Consider the following 7,870-nt stretch of genomic DNA (forward strand, 5'->3'; position numbering starts at 1 on the left):
TATTTCATAAATGTCTGACAAGAAAATACATCAAACTACCCAAAGCCACCACTCACACCTATAAACTTGATAATGTGGAGTGCTCTCATCCCACACATATCTAAAACTGGTGTCGTCGCCGATCCATCCACATAACGTATTGGAACCAACAGCCGGTGCAGCACACCAAAAGCGTGCACCTCATGCACACGTTTTAAAAGCCAGAAGGCTCCATCATCCTCGGACCGCTGACCCATCTTCAGAATAGAGATCCGCATCATCCTTGCCAGTCTAGACATTGGTCGACGCCACCACGGTGCCCAACGACGCCACCGTCCTGCGCGTTCATCTAGACGCGAAGACTCTGGAAGATCTGTCATGCGTAGCACCTGCCGACCAGACATGACACAGCATAGCACCTGTCGGCCAGGCATGACTTGACATCTCCACCGAAGCTCCGTGCAAGACTTAGCCGCTCCACCTCCTGCCTCTATCTTCCAGCGCTGCTCCAAAAACGATGCTCCCAAGAGAGGAACGACACCGCGTTACCGCCATCGTCTGATCTGGATGACCAGATCGTAGGGTTTCCCCTGAAGCAGCACGAAAGGGTCGACAGAAGTTACACGTCGATGCCTTCATCAAGGTAACGACGCTAAACGCCGCCATCGCCCATTGAGGGAGTCCTGGATTAGGGGGTCCTCGGGTGGCCGGTTACTCGTTATGGGCCGGACTGGTGGGCCGTGAAGATCACCACAGAAGATTATCTCTCGTATCCGGATAGGACTCCTATATGTATAGGATGGCAAGTTTAAAGTTCGGGTGTAATGTTTCCTTCCTCTGCAAGATGATTGTGTACGACCCTAGGCCCCTCCGGTGCATATATAAACTGGAGGGTTTAGTCCGTAGAGGCAGAATCACAATTACTATAGGCTAGGCTTCTAGGGTTTAGCCACATCGGTCTCGAGGTAGTTCAACTCTTGTAATACTCATATTCATCAAGATCAATCTAGCAGGAAGTAGGGTATTACCTCCGTTGAGAGGGCCCGAACCTGGGTAAACATTGTGTCCTTGTTCCCCCCTGTTACCATCGATCCTCAGATACACAGTTCGGGACCCCCTACCCGAGATCCGCCGGTTTTGACACTAGGGCTGGACCAAAAGCTCGTAGCTCGCGAGCTTAATGAGCGCTCGAAAGTTCCGCTCGTTAAGCTCATAGCTCGCTTCTTAATGAACAGAGCCAATCATTGATTTTAGCTCGTTAAGCTTAACGAGCTTAACGAGCGAGCTAACGAGTTTCACGAGTAGCTCGTGAAGCTCGTTAGTAACAACACAATACATATTTTCATCTTACGTGACAAACTTTTTGTAGCACCTCAACCCATCTAGTTAATCTAATCGACATATGAGGCAACAAACTACTTCATTTCTTTTTGTAGTCACCATATTTCATCTTGAAAACCATACCTACACATTCATCATGTATATCGTAACACATTATAATCTGTTAACGAGCGCTCGCGAGCGCTCAAGAGCTTAACGAGCTTCAAACGAGCCGAGCCGAGCAGGGTTTTCTGCTCATTAATCTTAACGAGCCTAACGAGCCGAGCCTTAACGAGCGCGAGCTTAACGAGTACGAGCTTAACGAGCCGAGCTACTCGTTAGTCCACCCCTATTTGACACTAACATTGGTGCTTTCATTGAGAGTTCCACTGTGTCGTCGACAGAAGGATTGATGGCTCGCTTCGTCATCAATGATAGCACCACCCCCGGGGAGATCTTCCTCCCTGGTTAGCTTTTCGTGTTTAGCAGCTTCGTGCTTCGTGCCAATTCGGATGGCCACCTTGAGCGGGTCGACAGCTATGCCCCTGGTCATCAGATCAGGTTTGGAAATCTGAATTATGTCGCACCCTCGGCTGTCGCTCCCTGCCTACATGGTGAAGACATCCCGGATCCATCACCAGATCCCGTCCAGGGGTCAACATCCGTGTCCGCTCTGGCCCTAGATCCGGAGCAGCTCACTTCGTCCGAAGACGGGAGGATAAACCCCGCCGAACTCTCCCTCTCCATTGAACTTTCAGCCAGTGGCTCAACGGCTATCATGCCGCTCACAGACCCAAAATCAAACGGGACTCTCCCCGCCGCTGGGAAGCCGGACTCGTTTCCGATTACGAGCTCCGAACTCTCGGAATCCGCACTCTTCGGGCTCAATCAAGTGGTCATCACCGAGCTTGGCTCTGCAGACCCCCAAACTCCTATACAACTCTCGATCTTAAACGAGGCATTGGACTTACTGCAATCTCTCGCCATTACGGAGGACTCTCCGCCGAACTGTGCCCATCTAAAACTGGGGGCTGAGATCAGGGAATTTTGCTTCCCACCCACCACTCACTTAGTAGCTACGGTCGAAGACCTAACCGATGCGCTAGACTATGCTTCCGAAGACTACGAGGGTATGGACCACGACGTTGAAGCTGATCTAGATCAAAACCCGCCCGTCACTGGGCGATGGACGACCACTTCTACCTATAACATATATATGGTGGACACATGATACGTCTCCAATGTATCTATAATTTTTGATTGCTCCATGCTATATTATCTTCTGTTTTGGACATTATTGGGCTTTATTATTCACTTTGATATTATTTTTGGGACTAACCTATTAACCGGAGGCCCAGCCCAGAATTGCTGTTTTTTGCCTATTTCAGAGTTTCGCAGAAAAAGAATATCAAACGGAGTCCAAATGGAATGAAACCTTCGGGAACGTGATTTTCGGAACGAACATGATCCAGAGGACTTGGACCCTACGTCAAGAAATCAAGCAGGAAGCCACGAGGTAGGGGGCGCGCCTACCCCCCAAGGCGCGCCCTCCACCCTCGTGGGCCCCATGTTGCTCCACCGACGTACTCCTTCCTCCTATATATACCTACGTACTCCCAAAAGATCAGATACGGAGCCAAAAACCTAATTCCACCGCCGCAACCTTCTGTACCCACGAGCTCCCATCTTGGGGCCTGTTCCGGAGCTCCGCCGGAGGGGGCATCAATCACGGAGGGCTTCTACATCAACACCATAGCCTCTCCGATGAAGTGTGAGTAGTTTACCTCAGACCTTCGGGTCCATAGTTATTAGCTAGATGGCTTCCTCTCTCTTTTCGGATCTCAATACAATGTTCTCCCCCTCTCTTGTGGAGATCTATTCGATGTAATCTTCTTTTGCGGTGTGTTTGTTGAGACCGATGAATTGTGGGTTTATGATCAAGTTTATCTATGAACAATATTTGAATCTTCTGAATTCTTTTATGTATGATTGGTTATCTTTGCAAGTCTCTTCGAATTATCAGTTTGGTTTGGCCTACTAGATTGATCTTTCTTGCAATGGGAGAAGTGCTTAGCTTTGGGTTCAATCTTGCGGTGTCCTTTCCCAGTGACAGTAGGGGCATCAAGGCACGTATTGTATTGTTGCCATCGAGGATAACAAGATGGGGTTTTTATCATATTGCATGAATTTATCCCTCTACATCATGTCATCTTGCTTAAGGCGTTACTCTGTTCTTATGAACTTAATACTCTAGATGCATGTTGGATAGCGGTCGATGTGTGGAGTAATAGTAGTAGATGCAGGCAGGAGTCGGTCTACTTGTCATGGACGTGATGCCTATATACATGATCATACCTAGATATTCTCATAACTATGCTCAATTCTGTCAATTGCTCAACAGTAATTTGTTCACCCACCGTAAAATACTTATGATCTTGAGAGAAGCCACTAGTGAAACCTATGGCCCCCAGGTCTATCTTCATCATATTAATCTTCCAACACTTAGTTATTTCCGTTGCTTTTTACTTTGCTTTTATTTTACTTTGCATCTTTATCATAAAAATACCAAAAATATTATCCTATCATATCTATCAGATCTCACTCTCATAAGTGACCGTGTAGGGATTGACAACCTCTTATCGCGTTGGTTGCGAGGATTTATTTGTTTGTGTAGGTGCTAGGGACTCGCGCGTAGCCTCCTACTGGATTGATACCTTGGTTCTCAAAAACTGAGGGAAATACTTACGCTACTTTGCTGCATCACCCTTTCCTCTTCAAGGGAAAACCAACGCAGTGCTCAAGAGGTAGGAAGAAGGATTTTTGGCGCCGTTGCCGGGGAGGTCTACGCAAAAGTCAACATACCAAGTACCCATCAAGAACCCTTATCTCCCGCATTACATTATTTTCCATTTGCCTCTCGTTTTCCTCTCCCCTACTTCACCCTTGCCGTTTTATTCGCCCTCTCTTTTTCGTTCGCCTCTTTTTCGCTTGCTTCTCGTTTGCTCGTGTGTTGGATTGCTTGCTTGTCACGATGGCTCTGCCTAAATTTGGTGATCTTCACCTTAAAAGATTCGAAGAGATTGAATGCAATGTCAGGAGTTTTATGGTTTTACAATTTGAGCCTAATAGTTTCTTCAGAAACGAGCTTAAGGAACAAAAAGGCTTTATGAGTTGTATGAATAAAGAGCTAGATGATAGGTCTAAAGAATTTGATGGTTTGAGATCCCAAATTGCTCATCTTGAAAAGATAACAGCTGAAATTTCGGATAAGCAGGCTACCTTAGTTAATAAGATGGCCGCTAAGCCGGAAAATTTTGAAAATAAAGATGAAGATCTAAAAGTTATTGATGTGTCCCCTATTAAATCTTTGTTTTGCAATATGAATCTTGATAATGATGGGACTGAATATGATCAACCTTTACCTAGAAGGTGTTCCAGAAATTCGGAGTTTTTAGATCTTGATGCTAAAATTGATAAAAGTGGGATTGAAGAGAACAAAACCCTAGATATTAATAAACCCACTATTTTGGATTTCAAGGAATTTAATTATGATACTTGCTCTTTGATAGATTGTATTTCCTTGTTGCAATTTGTGCTAAATTCTCCTCATGCTTATAGTCAAAATAAAGCTTTTACCAAACATATCGTTGATGCCTTGATGCAATCTTATGAAGAAAAGCTTGAGTTGGAAGTTTCTATCTCTAGAAAACTTTATGATGAGTGGGAACCTACTATTAAAATTAAGATTAAAGATCATGAATGCTATGCTTTGTGTGATTTGGGTGCTAGTGTTTCCACGATTCCAAAAACTTTGTGTGATTTGCTAGGTTTCCGTGATTTTGATGATTGCTCTTTAAACTTGCACCTTGCGGATTCCACTATTAAGAAACCTATGGGAAGAATTACCAATGTTCTTATTGTTGCAAATAGGAACTATGTGCCTGTAGATTTTATCGTTATTGACATATATTGCAATCCTTCATGTCCTATTATTCTTGGTAGACCTTTCCTTAGAACGATTGGTGCAATTATTGATATGAAGGAAGAGAATATTAGATTCCAATTTCCATTAAAGAAAGGCATGGAACACTTCCCTAGGAATAAAATAAAATTATCATATGCTATCATGAGAGCCACTTATGGATTGCCTACCAAAGATGACAATACCTAGATCTATCCTTGCTTTTATGCCTAGCTAGGGGCGTTAAACGATAGCGCTTGTTGGGAGGCAACCCAATTTTATTTTTAGTTTTTATTTTTGCCTTTTGCTTCTGTTTAGGAATAAATATTTGTTCTAGCCTCTGGTTAGATGTGTTTTATGTTTTAATTAGTGTTTGTGCCAAGTTAAACCTATAGGATCTTCTTGGATGATAGTTATTTGATCTTGCCGAAAATTCCAGAAACTTTCTGTTCACGAAAATAATTGTTAAAAATCACCAGAACGTGATAAAATATTGATTCCAATTGCTGCTGATCAATAAAAAATTTGTATAGGTCGTCCTATTTTGGCTGATGTTTTGGAGTTCCAGAAGTTTGCGTTAGTTACAGATTACTACAGACTGTTCTGTTTTTGACAGATTCTGTTTTTCGTGTGTTGTTTGCTTATTTTGATGAATCTATGGCTAGTCAAAGAGTTTATAAACCATAGAGAAGTTGGAATACAGTAGGTTTAACACCAATATAAATAAATAATGAGTTCATTACAGTACCTTGAAGTGGTCTTTTTTTTCTTTCGCTAACGGAGCTCACGAGATTTTCTGCTGAGTTTTGTGCGGTGAAGTTTTCAAGTTTTGGGTGAAAGATTTGATGGATTATGGAACAAGGAGTGGCAAGAACCTAAGCTTGGGGATTCCCATGGCACCCCCAAGATGATCTAAGGACACCAAAAAGCCAAAGCTTGGGGATGCCCCGGAAGGCATCCCCTCTTTCGTATACTTCTATCGGTAACTTTACTTGGAGCTATATTTTTATTCACCACATGATATGTGTTTTGCTTGGAGAGTCTTGTATGATTTGAGTCTTTGTTTTTAGTTTACCACAATCATCCTTTCTGTACACACCTTTTGAGAGATACACACATGATTCGGAAATTATTAGAATACTCTATGTGCTTCACTTATATCTTTTGAGTTATATAGTTTTGCTCTAGTACTTCACTTATATCTTTTAGAGCACGGTGGTGGATTTGTTTTATAGAAACTATTGATCTCTCATGCTTCACTTAGATTATTTTGAGAGTCTTAAATAGCATGGTAATTTTCTTAAATAATCCAAATATGCTAGGTATTCAAGATTAGTAAAAACTTTCTTATAAGTGTTTTGAATACTAAGAGAAGTTTGACGCTTGATGATTGTTTTGAGACATGGAGGTAGTGATATCAAAGTCGTGCTAGTTGAGTAGTTGTGAATTTGAGAAATACTTGTGTTGAAGTTTGCAAGTCCCGTAGCATGCACGTATGGTAAACGTTATGTAACAAATTTGAAACATGAGGTGTTCTTTGATTGTCCTCCTTATGAGTGGCGGTCGGGGACGAGCGATGGTCTTTTCCTACCAATCTATCCCCCTAGGAGCATGCGCGTAGTGCTTGGTTTTTGATGACTTGTAGATTTTTGCAATAAGTGTGTGAGCTCTTTATGACTAATGTTGAGTCCATGGATTATACGCACTCTCACCTTTCCATCATTGCTAACCTCTTCGGTACCGTGCATTGCCCTTTCTCACATTGAGAGTTGGTGCAAACTTTGCCGGTGCATCCAAACCCCGTGATATGATACGCTCTTTCACACATAAACCTCCTTATATCTTCCTCAAAACAGCCACCATACCTACCTATTATGGCATTTCCATAGCCATTCCGAGATATATTGCCATGCAACTTTCCACCATTCCGTTTATCATGACACGCTCATCATTGTTATATTGCTTTGCATGATCATGTAGTTGACATAGTATTTGTGGCAAAGCCACCGTTCATAATTCTTTCATACATGTCACTCTTGGTTCATTGCATATCCCGGTACACCATCGGAGGCATTCATATAGAGTCATACTTTGTTCTAGTATCGAGTTGTAATCATTGAGTTGTAAATAAATAGAAGTGTGATGAGCATCATTTTTCTAGAGCATTGTCCCAAGTGAGGAATAAAAAAAAATAGAAAGGCCAAAAAAAAGAGAAGGCCCAAAAGAAATGAGAGAAAAAGAGAGAAGGGACAATGTTACTATCCTTTTACCACACTTGTGCTTCAAAGTAGCACCATAATCTTCATGATAGAGAGTCTCTTGTTTTGTCACTTTCATATACTAGTGGGCATTTTTCATTATAGAACTTGGCTTGTATATTCAAACAATGGGCCTCCTCAAGTGCCCTAGGTCTTCGTGAGCAAGCAAGTTGGATGCACACCCACTTAGTTTCTTTTGTTGAACTTTCATATATTTATAGCTCTAGTGCATCCGTTGCATGGCAATCCCTACTCCTTGCATTAACATCAATCGATGGGCATCTCCATAGCTCATTGATTAGCCTCGTTGATGTGAGACTTTCTCCTTTTTTTGTCTTCTCCACATAACCCC

This window comes from Aegilops tauschii, chromosome 5 (genome assembly GCF_002575655.3).
Source record: "Aegilops tauschii subsp. strangulata cultivar AL8/78 chromosome 5, Aet v6.0, whole genome shotgun sequence".
Lineage (NCBI taxonomy): Eukaryota > Viridiplantae > Streptophyta > Magnoliopsida > Poales > Poaceae > Aegilops > Aegilops tauschii.